The 14,057-nt window shown below is 37.6% G+C and overlaps 1 protein-coding gene across 12 annotated transcripts in view; it reads right to left on the bottom strand.

The window, feature by feature from the left end:
• Positions 1-14,057, bottom strand: part of LOC139977761 (adhesion G protein-coupled receptor L2-like) — a 102,392-nt gene that overhangs the window by 64,426 nt on the left and 23,909 nt on the right. The window contains exon 1 of one of the 12 annotated variants that reach the window (XM_071987411.1): positions 12,429-13,138. The exons of the other annotated variants lie outside the window; for them this stretch is intronic. The gene's annotated coding sequence lies outside the window, so the exon portion shown is untranslated. Of the gene's footprint in view, positions 1-12,428; positions 13,139-14,057 lie in introns of those variants that run through there. 12 annotated transcript variants of the gene reach the window in all.

Raw genomic sequence — 14,057 nt, forward strand, 5'->3', positions numbered from 1 at the left:
CTATCTGCACTAAGAATCCCTCGCATTGTAATTAAGATAAATTTGAGTCAAATTATGCAACGGAATGCCATGTGGCTACAACCACATGGTTGTATAGTAAAGGGAGTGCCATGGTACAATACACCACAATGGATTTAAAAGATACATCTATGTAGTGAGAGGGTAATACACAGTTATAGTGTACCCCTTGGATCTAGACAATACCTTCCAGATGGTGTGCACAGCTTGGTACTGTTTAATGTAATAATTTGCTTCCTAATGTAACTGCACGGATTTCAGAACAGGCTGTTAAAGACTGTAGAACGTCTCTGAAATCCAAAAGGATGTATAGAAGGTAAAAAATCCAACGTATCCGGGCAATTTCCGTAAGATTTATTATCCACTAGTTACGAAAACGCATGTGTAGACACTATGGATGGTAGAATGAGAAGGAAGGGCAACGACCGGAGGAGCCGGTCGTTGAGGGTGCACAGTGTTAAAAGATTACCAGGGCATACTAGACACAGTAGAATGTGGTGCTAAGGTTGTGAGGAGACAGGTAAGCGAGGAGCGAAGTAAATTAGACAATACCTTCCAGATGGTGTGCACAGTATGGTACTGTATAATGTATTTATTTGCTTCCTAATGTAACTGCACGGATTTCAGAACATAATGTGTTTAAAACAACACTGACTAATTAAAACACCATCAGAAATGTCAGAAAAAATTATCAGAAATTTTAGAGTGCTTTCACTACAGTATAAGTTTAAAGTGGAATTAATGAAAACACACTGCAATATAAAATAACTGTCATAGCAGTGACTTTCAGTTTCAGGTCACCTAATGTAATTAATACCCTCCCTCTAATTGCACCTGTAGAACAAAAGCTCATCTAATTAAAATGACTACAATAACCCTTTCTTCGTTGCCGTTCACTAATTACTATATAATTCACAGTAAACAACTATTCAAAGTCTTCGCAGTCTTCTAAAGGAGTATTCAAACAACTATAAAATTTAAAACCTGTTTTTTTTTCATTTGTTATTTTTTTTTTGGTTTTCCAAATATTTCAACTATGACAAGTCCTTCATATCCCCCCCCCCCCCCTCTTATTAACTTTTGTCATCTTCTTCTTTTTTTTTTTTTGTCTCTCCCATGCCATTACCACTAGTTATAAGAATTGCATACATGTGCAGATTTGTGGTGAACCACAACTATCCATCATCCCCCCATCCAGCTCCAATCAAAACACACCTCTAGGCATTGAACAGCCATTCTCCTTCCATTTTTCACTATTTAGTTCAAAAACCTCTAACTTCATAAGGTTTAACACCTGCTCATAATAGATGTTCAAACAACTTGAACTCTATCTACATTGCCTTGGACGCAGTTTTCAAGAAAAATAAAATATTAAATTCTAGACATTACACAGGCCGTTCTTAAGTTGATGACTAGTGTTCATTTCAAATTAGACTGAGTCACACTTTTTAAAATTCATTCCTAAGCTAAAATTTAGGAAGGTGTTACTCAGGGTGGGAATTTGGCAAAAAAAGTTGGTAAGCATTTTTTCATTTTTTGATGAAATGTGCTTACCAACATGAGCCAAGATTTCTCAGTTGGTAAGCACAATTCATGAATCGGTAAGCACAGCACAATGACCTGAACGCTGTTATCCTTTTGTGAAAACTTCCTGATTCGCGGCACAAGTGTACTTTATATCGAGCCGACAGCGGCGGCGCAGATAATCCAGTCAATGCATGTTCGATCCAAATAATTACAATCCCTGTCCATCATGTTGAACTCTCCGACCAGACATTACCGGGTCGAATACTCGACTTGGTATTAGTTATTCAAATACATGATCAAAGGAAATGTATCGACTGGAGATCGTAAAAAAAACTCTGAAAATCAGTAGAGAAATTACCAATTGTGTACGAAAAGTAAGTTCGGTCCTTTCAAATTTTACGAAAGATCCAGCAAAACACTTTCGAAAAATTCACGCAAAACTGGCATATCGTGCTACATGCAACTAATGTCATGTAAACAAGGCTCTAGTAACCCATTTATGAATAAACCGTAAGACCACATCTGGTGTTAAGCGGGGGGAAAAGAAAGTATTTTCTAGAATTTCCAAAAATACGGAAAAAATAATGTCCTACCATAGTTAAGTGTATAGCAAATAGCCTAACCACCTGGTCTGTTACGGATCTCACGTAACAACAAAAACACAACTAATTGTATTTTGCGAACTTGACGTTTTCTACAAGAACATAGAAATAATTTTAAGCATTAGTTGATCATGCCGTGTAGCCTAAAACATATTTTATTACAAGGTTTACTTTCATAAAGATGGCCATATGTGCCTCGTGTATCATGGGGAATACTCCGTAAAACGTTTCTTGGAAACGTGCCAAAAATGTTAACAAACAGGTGTTAGACAGGGGATGAGCGCACAGTTGTTTGGCAGGGTACCTGGGAAAATTCTGAGCACATGTACAGTATGAACTACGCAATTGCCGTCGGCAATTGCGTAGTTCATGCTCCGTATAAACTTAGAAGCAGATTGCAGATAAGCCTACTACAGTACAGTCCGATGCAGTCACTTATGGTCAAAATTTTTGGTATGCTCATTACAAGGGTGGGTAGTACTAGGCCCATTTGATTTTCTTATTTTGGTAAGCCATATTTTCATTCCAGTACGCTAGCGTACCGGCGTACCGTAAAATTCCCACCCTGGTGTTACTTTGAACGAATGAATTTCACATTTTGCGAGATTCTTCAAAGGTTTCGTAAAAGTCGTTGAAATATTGGCAAAACACACAACATTTGAGAGAGGGTTTAATGCACTGCACTTTACTATACCTACTGTTAATGTAAAGCATCCAATTACTCAAGTGGACATTTCCAAAACACAGCTATCTTTTTAGAGAACTTGAAAAGTGCCGAATTAAATATATAGCATAGTTTTTAGCAGCCTATAAGCTTAGATTTATCGATGGATTCTTAGATTCATGTCCGAAGTTCAAACTGCAACATGCACGCTTGATGCTACAATATTACCAAAAGCTACTTTAACAGTTTACGCCATCGCTTAATAGCTATATAAATCACTTTCAAGTCATTTTAAATGCCCTCCAATATGCTAGAAATTTATATAATGGTCACTGATGTTAAAACTTGCAAACTGCATTTTACTCCCACCCTCAGTGCATGTTTCCTCCGATGACACTTTAACTGATTAATAAGCAATCTGTATAATGTGAGCCTCTTTGCCTAATAACTGGTCGGCAGATTACAATGTATGTGAAAGCCAAGTCCCTAATGTTGCAATATTCTCAGTCTCACTGGCCATGCTCCAATTATTTTAGTTCCTAAAACACTGAAACTTGCTTTAATTTACACTTTCATTGGGTAGAGAGGCAGTTGTGGTTAATCCCCCCCCCCCACACACACACACATTTAGCCTGTTGCAACACCAACATTAATCAAGTTTTGTTTGAAAGCTTACTGCTAGGAAAGTAGAAATTTATGTCTGGGAGCGCTGAGTCACTCTTCCACGAAAGACACCTGATATCCAGTAATGCTGCTGCCTCGTTTGTAGTTTACTTGCAATGATTTGATGAGTATAAACGCTTTGTATTACAATTTGACTCTCACATATTTTATTTGAGGGGGGGGGTGTTGGGGGGAGAAGGGGAAGCAACCCAGATCATGATCACAAATCAGAAATAGATTCTCAATCTTCATATATCATTACCATACTTCCTGTCCTCATTACAGCGGTTAACTACTGACTGTTCCTTTCGATACTAGGTTAATTTTACATTTCACAAATAAGTGGGAAAAAATTTGAAGAAAAAAAAACTGTCTTTAAGTAGGTCAGTAGACAGTTATGGGTTGCATATTTTTTATTTTGCTGGATACTTTGTGGTTTCTTTTTACTTCAAATTTTGTTTAATCCATCGAAGATGATCTCATCTGTTATTGTTAATATTATTACTTGTGAAATATTTGACATGAAGTGGACTAATGTGTGTAAAAGTGTCCATGGATTGCTACCAACCAATGAAAATTGCAAAAAAGTATAAAGCTTGATTTAATTATTATTGAAGAGCAATATGTCCGTTCACAGACATCCTGACTCAAAAGTAGCCATTTTATTCTACGGTACTGCACATAGTGAGCTGAATTAGGAACTAACAGGTGTTTAAGATGGGAGAATGACCTACAGTAGGCAATCAATGGTATCCCCTCCACCCCCCCCCCCCCCCCCACACACCTTACTCCTTCCTTTAGCAGTTTACTGTTTTCTGACTAACCTGTAATACTGTACATTCCTCTAAAACCACATTTGTGGTGAATCCAGGCTCGTATTCTAATATAACCGCACACCAGTTATTCCAAAACGTACCACTGCTTTGGATATTTACGAGCAAACAAGCTCACCTGTCTCCCCACAAGCACGAAGCGAGGAACGAACTGATAAATCGTGTCTAGAGCCTAGCTTGTACACTTAGATTGCAAGGGGAAAATCTAATAGTTCTTAATGGTCTACGGATACCTATGAACAACATTGTCCTAATATCTCTAATAGGCATTTAAAATCCTGAAAATAGCTGTGATTCCCATCAAAGTCCATCAAAGGTTGATCATTTTATAAGTCTTTTCTTGATTCCAGTTTTATTTAGGAATAAACATTAGCTACTTATGCACTGATGATTTAAACTGAGTGACTGCCTAAATTTCCATTATGTAAATTCCTTTGTAATTCCTTTTTACAACCTTCGTGTCAAGGACACTGAACATAGGTTTGTGGCCTTAGGCAATGGTTGGAAATATTTTGTCTTCCTAGAAACGAGGAACGAACAAGACATTATTCAAATGATACACTGTACGTGGGCTTGAAAATTGGCGGTTACCTTATGAAGGCCTGAAATAAGTTTAAATAACTATATTTTGGTGAGCACAACACTTCACGTCATAGTTTGTGCCTGTATATATTTACAGTAATGTGTCTCCCAGATTTATCAAAAATTAAAATGCGTACATATCTTGGAAAAAAAAGAGCTTTTTAGAAAATTTCAACAGATTTTGAACGAGATCATCACACACAACAAATGTACTGAATGTGGGGCAAATCAGCTACAAAGGTGTCCTTAGACCTTTGAGTCATACTCACGCTGTGGTAATAATCCGGTCTACTATAATGTTAGCTATTTAGAGCACATTATGAGCAAAACTTTATAAAAACTTGACCACACTTGAGCTACATTTTTACCTCTCCAGAAGCCCAAAAAATATTTGAATTTTTCAAATTTCCATGCAATCTTGGAAAATTACACTTGCAGACTTACCTATCGCACAGATTTGCCAATCAGCTTCAGACATATACTGTAGTGTACTGTAGGCCTACATATTTTACCACAACGTTGAGAGCAACAAATTTATTCTAGTTCCATTCAACAAACTTTTGAAAGCATGTCAAAATGTACCCAAAAAAAAGACACCCAAAAATTTGATTATATTGATTGAGTTTGTTATTAAAGTCATCCTCTAAAAGTACAGTTAGAAAAGCGACAGATATTATAAACATGTCAAAAACAGTCCTACTGAAACCCAAAAGAAAAAAAAAAATATCCTGTCACTATCTTTGACAGGAGGCTAACACGAAATCCACTGATTACATCGGTGACGATGATGCATGTCACTGAAACCTGAAGAACAATGACTCAGATGGAATTGATCATGATAATGAGGACTTGAATATTTTGTTTCTCTCCCGTTTAGGGTAATGGCTGGATGATATAATTGTAGCCGCCCGCTGTTGTGACAGATGACGCCATTAGCCATTCCCAAACCCTAGAGGGTTGGTATTATTGAGTCAGTGACCTCTCCCGACCCGAACGTCCTCGCAGTTTAAACAGGAATCAAGTTACCGACTGGCATGATCGGAAAAACCCAACTTTCACAATGTTAGCTGTTTGCTCGGGTGTGCCAGTGAACTCATAAATTAATAGATATTGACAGAGGTTTGGTGATGGTTGTTAGGATCGCACGATTGTGTGCAAATAATACTTTAAATGCAAACAAATTTGATCAACTACCTTTCTTTACTGTAGAGTATGTAAAACAGGTTTTAGTATCAAAAGTTTCCTCTTTTTTAAGTAATAGATTTTTTGTTTCAATTAATGACTTGTACTTTACACTTTTCGTTGAAGTCTTACCGGCATAATTTACACTGAATGTTCTACTTTCCGAGGTCAACTACTTTTGTCATGTGCAGAGCGTTATAAGTACAGTACAGTGAATACGGTAATGCATCTAGGTTATATGAGGTAAGGGAGTAGAGTACGCACTGTGAATTGTCAAGTCTACTACAGTAAACAATGATGTGTGGGACACTTCTATACCATTTTACACAATTGATAATTAAATCCATAGGTATAGAATCTGGAAAAGCTTACTTCAAAGATAAAGTAATACTGTAGGAAACAACAGGGGTGTGTGGGATGGGGTGGAGGTGGGGTGGGATGGAGTGGATGGGGGGGCTAAATGGATTTTGTGGACCCCATGAAAATTTTGAACCTAATCTGTATGCTGCAATAAACACTTAAGGATGTCCCTACAATCAGTGCACCAGTCAGAATACATACAAATGCTGCATGCCGTACTTTGCACAATTGTGGTACAATACAGCCCGGATTAATTTAGCGTCCAAAATTTGTGAAGCATTTTTGAAAACTCTGATTTTTTTTTGGATTTATTTATAACATGGTTCTTTCCCTACAAAACTGCTCTACATCTAAGTTGTTGCATTTGCAGAACCAGAGTGCAAAAGTTGTGGGGAGACAGGTAAGCGAGGAACGCCGTAACCCTCACTGTTCTGCATATAAAAGAAGAGCTGTGATACTGGATAAATTATTCCTAGTGGTTAACTACATACTAAGCTACAGTAGTTCATTTACTAATATTCAGAGTTCAAGCAGACATGTGCTGTTCAGCTCCTCGTTACAGAAGGTAACATCTTTTTCCGATAGAATCTGTCTTTACTATATGTATACCCCAAGACATCTACTGTACATAGAATAGAAAGCTAAATATACACATCTCAGTTTCCCATATTATCGTTACAGACTGCACTTTAGACGCAATACTCATCAGATTTATATTCACATCCGTTCATGCATGATTCAAAGAGCTTTGTTTCCACATCGCATTCCATTCTAAATAAAACATGAAAATCCTTATCTTAGCAATTACTGAAAAACCGCAAAAACAGCACCCCAACTGTGGCAGTATCTTATCTTAGGGATATGACCTCAAAAGCCAACGCCTATGACCCTAGGGGGGGAGGGAGGGGGTGCCTGTCACATTGACTCAACTGCGGTTCCTCTAGTCAAATTATTTGGGCATGTGTAAGTGCAACCGAGAGAGCACGCATGGTGAGCCCGCCCTTCCTGCGGCTTCTCCTTTGGCAGCTCCGGGTGAGTTGAAGGGTAACATCTGACCTTAAAATGAGACTTGGAACCTTCAAAAGATATCGTTGGAATATATTCCGGTGCAGAAACATTGGGGTTAAAATATATTCAAGAGTGAGACAGTTGTGACCAGAAAGCTCAGTCATGTTTTGTATTGATCATTATTAAAATTGATTCACTTCATGCGTTGTCTTGAGTCACCCCAAAAACTTTACTGATTTGGGTATTTTACAAACCAATACCATGAGACTTACCTTTCTCATCTACATCATACATATGCACTCTGTTGTGCCAAAGATTTACAAAAGTTGCCGACACTTTATCAGTGAACACTTGTAGAACCGCTTCCCGGTCAACAACCTTAAGTCATTCCTCTTCAACCACAATTCCTCATTCCATTGTAGACCATGTTTAAACAGTCAATTTAACTCACCATTTAAGTGAATATGAGGTCCCAAGAAAATTTCACATCAAAGCCAGAATCCACAAATTAATTATCCAACAAAAGGCTTTCATTTACCAACGTTTTATGCTATATGAGAAGAGATTTTGCTTGTACGCAGTATATACTATATAGTATATTATTTATACCAAATCCAAAAAAGGCACACCACACAGATTGTGCTTGTACGCAGTATAAACTTTACAGTATATTATTTATACCAAATCCAAAGAGGGCAAACCACATAGTCTTGGAATAAATCAGTCAAACAGCAACATTCCACAATTAACCATTAAAGTGCACAACAGATACAACATACTGTGCCAATTTATCTCCAAAAATAAGAGCCTTCGTATGCAAAATTCAGTCCCATGACGACACATAACATCGGTATCATTTCCAAATCATCTTCCAAGAATTCTATCGAGAATGGTGAAATACCTGGCGACTGAAACTGCAGTAAGATCGATATTGAACAGAGTCACGACTTGTTGTTGGTTTTATTTATTCTTTTGGTATGTGATGATGATGATGTGCATTTCCTCTGCAACAAGATCACTTTCTCCTTTATTTATACCAATATTGCATATAAAACGCTCACCCACATATTCTGAAACACACACTCACCACAAAACAGTACTGATGTTTAATTGATCCTCAATAGGAAGTCGTACACTGAATATTAACACTTGAAACTCCAGGTAAACGCTCTCACGACAAGGACGACAAGGACGACAAGGACATAATGCTTATAATGCAGACTAACGTGTAACTACATTAAACAGCAGTACATATCCACATAAAGTAGCAGGATGTCCTGTAGTTGAGTCACATTTTTGGAAACTTTATCACTTTTTTGAGGGGGACATATTTGCACATTCCTGTTTGTTTTATTAAGCACATTGTTTAAACTGTACATGACAATGACCTTGCACAATACCTACCGTACAGTAGAAAACTTAATTTATGCTAATTAGTAATTAGCATAATTAATCATGCAATTAATGCAATGACTTTTAATAAATGCATATGACCAGTGTAGGACTGTCACAATAATCCCAAAACTTAACCAGTTTGCAAAATTTAAAGAGTGACAAGCTTTAAAACCTGTCTCCTTACCACCTTATAGGGCAAGCCTCACAGTGTTTAAAAGGAACTAACAGCTCACTCTAGACACATGTGGTGCAGCTAGAGTACTAAGGTTGCGTGGAGACAGGTAATTAGGGATGAGTGAAGTGCATTTTGTAATGTCCAGCAGTTAAAATACAGTAATTAAATTATTGATATCAATTCTGACTCACAATTTATGTTTTAATGTTTAATATTTTTTTCCTATCCGTTTTACCTTTTTCTTTTATAAAGTCAATGCTTTTAGTCTTTTCACTCAATCTTCAATTACTGTTTTATTTGACTAAAAATTGAAGCAATAAACTAACCTTATTTCTGGCTTCTACTGTGCACAAGTTTCCAATATTTATGAATAGCCAAATACTGTAACGTGTGTTATACCAGTGATTCCAACAACGTATAAAGTTGAGCATGACCATTCAACATTTAACATAAAAAAACTGAAAATCCTGTTTTTGTCAAAAAATGGCCTTACGGTCAAAAAGGCGATGCAGAATTAAGACACACAGTTATCTTGAAGCCTAAGATGATATTCAAGAAAAATAATTTCAACAAGAGCCCAAGGGCACTGTGGTTCCTTGCTTGGGGTATATGACAATACACATATTATCAAGCAAGATTGGGCTCAAATAGTCCAAGTAATTGTGGTCCTACATGTACGCATAAAGTAACCAACACTATAGCCAACACTTTTGTGATCACAAAATGTGATCGGATTTTTGATCAAAAGGCACTTTTGAGATCTAAATATGGCTCGAAAATGTAAGAAGTATAAGGTCACCTACAAGCGGGTCAACAGATATGATAACATTGGTGACCACAGATGACATGACCTTTAAGTTTGAAAATGTTCCACCACCCCATTCACAACTTGTCCCAAATTATCAACCGTGTCACACCTTGGTATTGGGATTTAATTGCATTAAATGTCTAAAAATTAACTTTGAACTTGTATACATAACTTCACACACAAAGGTCACCCGTAGGTCAACCAATTGACATTTTTGATCGGTGAGACCTAAACGGAGCATCAAAACTGTAAAAATTCAAACATGTTTTCTTTGCCCATTTTCTCCCCCCAAAATACTAGTTTTTTAACATTAGCTGACCTTTGGTGACCTTGGATCACATGACCGCTAAGTTTGAAAATATTCCCCTATACCATTCGCAACTTGTCCAAAAAAATCAACCTTGTCACACCTTGGCACTGGGAGTTATTGCATGAAATGTCTGAAAATTAACTTTGACCTCCTATAACTTCACACACAAGGCTCATCCAGGGGTCAACCTATTGACATTTATGATCAGAAGGTACCTTTAACATCTGAAAATAGCATCGAAACTGGAAAAATCCCCAAAACACGAAAAGGTCACCAGAGGTCAAATTGAGGTCAAGGGTCACCCAGATGTGGGTGGACAATTGGATTACGTAGAAGCAACTCCCAACCCTAACTGACAATTCGTTCTCAAGTTATCGCAAAAATACTAGTTTTTTATCATTAATTGACCTTTGGTGACCTCGGATCACATGACCGTTAAGTTTGAAAATATTACCCTATACCATTTGCAACTACTCCAAAAATATCAACCGTGTCACACCTTGGAACTGGGAGTTATTGCATTAAATGTCTGAAAATTAGCTTTGACCTTGTATAACTTCGCACGCAAAGGTCACACGGGGGTCAACCCATTGACATTTATGATCAGAAGGTACCTTTAACATCTGAAAATAGCATCGAAACTGTAAAAATCCACAAAACACAAAAAGGTCACCAGAGGTCACCAGAGGTCAACTTGAGGTCAAGGGTCACCCAGATGCGGGTCGACAATTGGAGTACATTGAAGCAACTCCCAACCCTAACCGACAATTTGTTCTCAAGTTATCGCAAAAATACTAGTTTTTTATCATTAATTGACCTTTAGTGACCTCGGATCACATGACCGTTAAGTTTGAAAATATTCCCCTATACCATTTGTAACTTGTCCCAAAATATCAACCGTGTAATACCTTGGCACTGGGAGTTATTACACTAAATGTCTGAAAATTAACTTTGACCTCATATAACTTAACATACAAAGGTCACCTTGGGTCAACTTATTGACATTTTTGATCGGTGAGACCTAAATAGAGCATCAAACTATACAAATTCAAACATTGTTTTCTTTGCCCATTTTCTCCTCCTAAAACACTAGTTTTTTAACATTAATTGACCTTTGGTGACCTCGGATCACATGACCGTTAAGTTTGAAAATATTCCCCTATACCATTTGCAACTTGTCCAAAAATATCAACCACGTCACACCTTGGAACTGGGAGTTGTTGCATTAAATGTCTGAAAATTAACTTTGACCTCGTATAACTTCGCACATGAAGGTCACACGGGTGTCAACCCATTGACATTTTTGATCGGAAGGTACCTTTGGTATCCAAATCTAGCATCAAAACCAAACATTTTCTTTTTTGCTCGTTTCCTCCCAAAATAAGCACATTTTTTCTAATGTGACCTTTGACCTTTTGACCTTGCTTTCAGATGTAGTTTAATCTCCTGATTCCAAAAAACAAAACGACAAGTCTGTGCAACCATCCTAACTCCGACCGAAAAACTTTGACCCTATATAACTTCGCACATAAAGGTCACACAGGGTCAACCTATTGATATTTATGTTCAGAAGGTACCTTTGACATCTGAAAATAGCATCAAAACTGTAAAAATCCCCAAAAACACATAAAGGTCACCAAAGGTCAAATTGAGGTCAAGGGTCACCCAGGTGCGGGTCGACAATTGGATTACATTGAAGCAACTCCCAACCCTAACGGACATTTCGTTCTCAAGTTATCGCGAAAATACTAGTTTTTTATCATTAATTGACCTTTGTTGACCTTCGATCACATTACCGTTATGTTTGGAAACGATGCCTTACCCCATTCACAACTACTCCCAAAATATCAACCATGTCGGACCCTGTCAATGGGAGTTATTGCTGTTTTTAATATATTGGTTTTTGGCATCTAACTGACCTTTGGTGACCTTTGCGGGCACCAAAAACAATAGGGATCTTCCTCTTACAATGGGCTATCCACCCAACAAGTTTCATCATGATACATCATTTCCTTATTGAGATATCGTGTACACAAGCCAAGCGTCACATACACACACACACACACACACACACACACACACACACACACACGCCAAGTTGAATGCATAGGTTCCTTGCTTTGCAAAAAGCAAGGAACCAAAAAGTATTTATTAAATAATTTCTTTTTAATCACTACCTGTAACTAAATTTATAATCTAGTTTGATGTAAGTGTCAACCTGTCTCAAAATCTTGCATGATTCTTCAAACCCAATCATGATATCCTACAGTACTGAATAAAAAAACTGACAAATATACATACCTACTGAAAAATGTCACACATTTATTATCCAACTGATCCAGATTGTGAAATCTTCTTTGCCAAAAAAAAGTATTTATCCAGTTTTGTAGACTTTATAAATGGTGCAGTATAAAATACTTATTGTCTTCCAAAGTTATACTTTTGCATTTATCAAATTTTTAACATAATCACAAACTGATCTAAGATCTCGGTGAAATACTGTAGTCCTTCTCACTCTCAGATCTTAAACCTATATGAACAGTAATACCCTGAACTTGCCAATAGCTTTACTGGTACTTGTGAAGACCACAAATACTGATCACGAACAATCACAGTGAGGTCTCACTGACGTCAGTCAAGTGTGCAACGTAGTATGACTGGCCTGCCAGCCACCCTAACAAAAGATTTTTTACACTCTGCTGTTGATACTCCTACTTGAATCGCCACAATCTTCCTCCAAACAGATGACAATAGCATGAGGTGAAGGTTTACTCGTCCTCACCACTAAAATATAACACCTACTACTACTCCTGTCAATATTTGAACAAACTCATTTGTCCTTGCTAAATCCATTCACGCTATTATTTGCAGAAATGCTTGTGTCTGTGTGTGTAATTCAAAGCCAAGTGAACAGTTACTATCTGCCTATTTTGTCTCCCATCCTGCAAACCAACCAAATGGACGCTACTGCTACTGTTGCTACAAAATTGCCTGTGCGCTGCAACTTGAACTACTGACTTTCTCTCCTTCTGCAGTGTGAGTCACCCCAATGACAAGATCAACTCTGACCCTGCAGTTTAACCAAGATATTTGAAAAATTCTGTTGTTTTTAGCTGCTTCTCAGGACAGACCATCAGGGGAATACTTTAAAGGGATGAGCACAACAAAATAAAATAAAATTGTGAGAGCGTGGTGGCCAATTGGCCAGGCATCGGACTTGTGATACAAGGATTACTGGTTCGATTCCTGCCTAGTTCATTAAGTTGTGTCCTTGGGCAAGATGCTTTATCTCAATTGCCTCTCTCCACCCAGGGGTTAAATGGGTACCTGTGAGGTAACTTGTCATTGGGTGCAGTATATATAACTGCTGCCGACTGGAGGGATTGTCTCTGGAACAGGCTATCATTGACCAGGGGTAATATAATGTCTGTAAAGCGCTTTGAGACCTATCGCTGGTATAAAGCGCTATATAAAAAGCAAATATTATATTATTATTATTATTATTAAATAATCCGCTACAGGAATGAGACTTGATGTCTAAAGCACATTTCTTCTCATATAGGGGTTCTACGTTAGAAGCAAGGGACAGGGGAAGGGCTGTTATCATATTCAGTATTCAATGTAAAAATAGACATGTCATTTACAGTTTCTGTAAAAAGAACAGTAAATTCAAGCATCATTTCCATTGAACCATATCCTTTTGTTTCCTTCTCTGCTGCGATCCCCATTACAATTCAGACTCTTGTTGTCAAACTTTCCTCTTTGATATATATGCTTTCAGGGTTATAGCTAGGAGATTGTGAGTGCTGGTTAAATAAATTTGCGAAGCGTAGCGAGCGTAGCGAGCGAAGCTCTCGCATCTCACGGCCGGGGGTCCAGGGGCCCGCTTAAGGGTGATTTTTGCTGCTTTTCAGATTTACAATTGGTAAA

This window comes from Apostichopus japonicus, chromosome 2, assembly GCF_037975245.1.
Source record: "Apostichopus japonicus isolate 1M-3 chromosome 2, ASM3797524v1, whole genome shotgun sequence".
Taxonomy (NCBI): Eukaryota; Metazoa; Echinodermata; class Holothuroidea; order Aspidochirotida; family Stichopodidae; genus Apostichopus; species Apostichopus japonicus.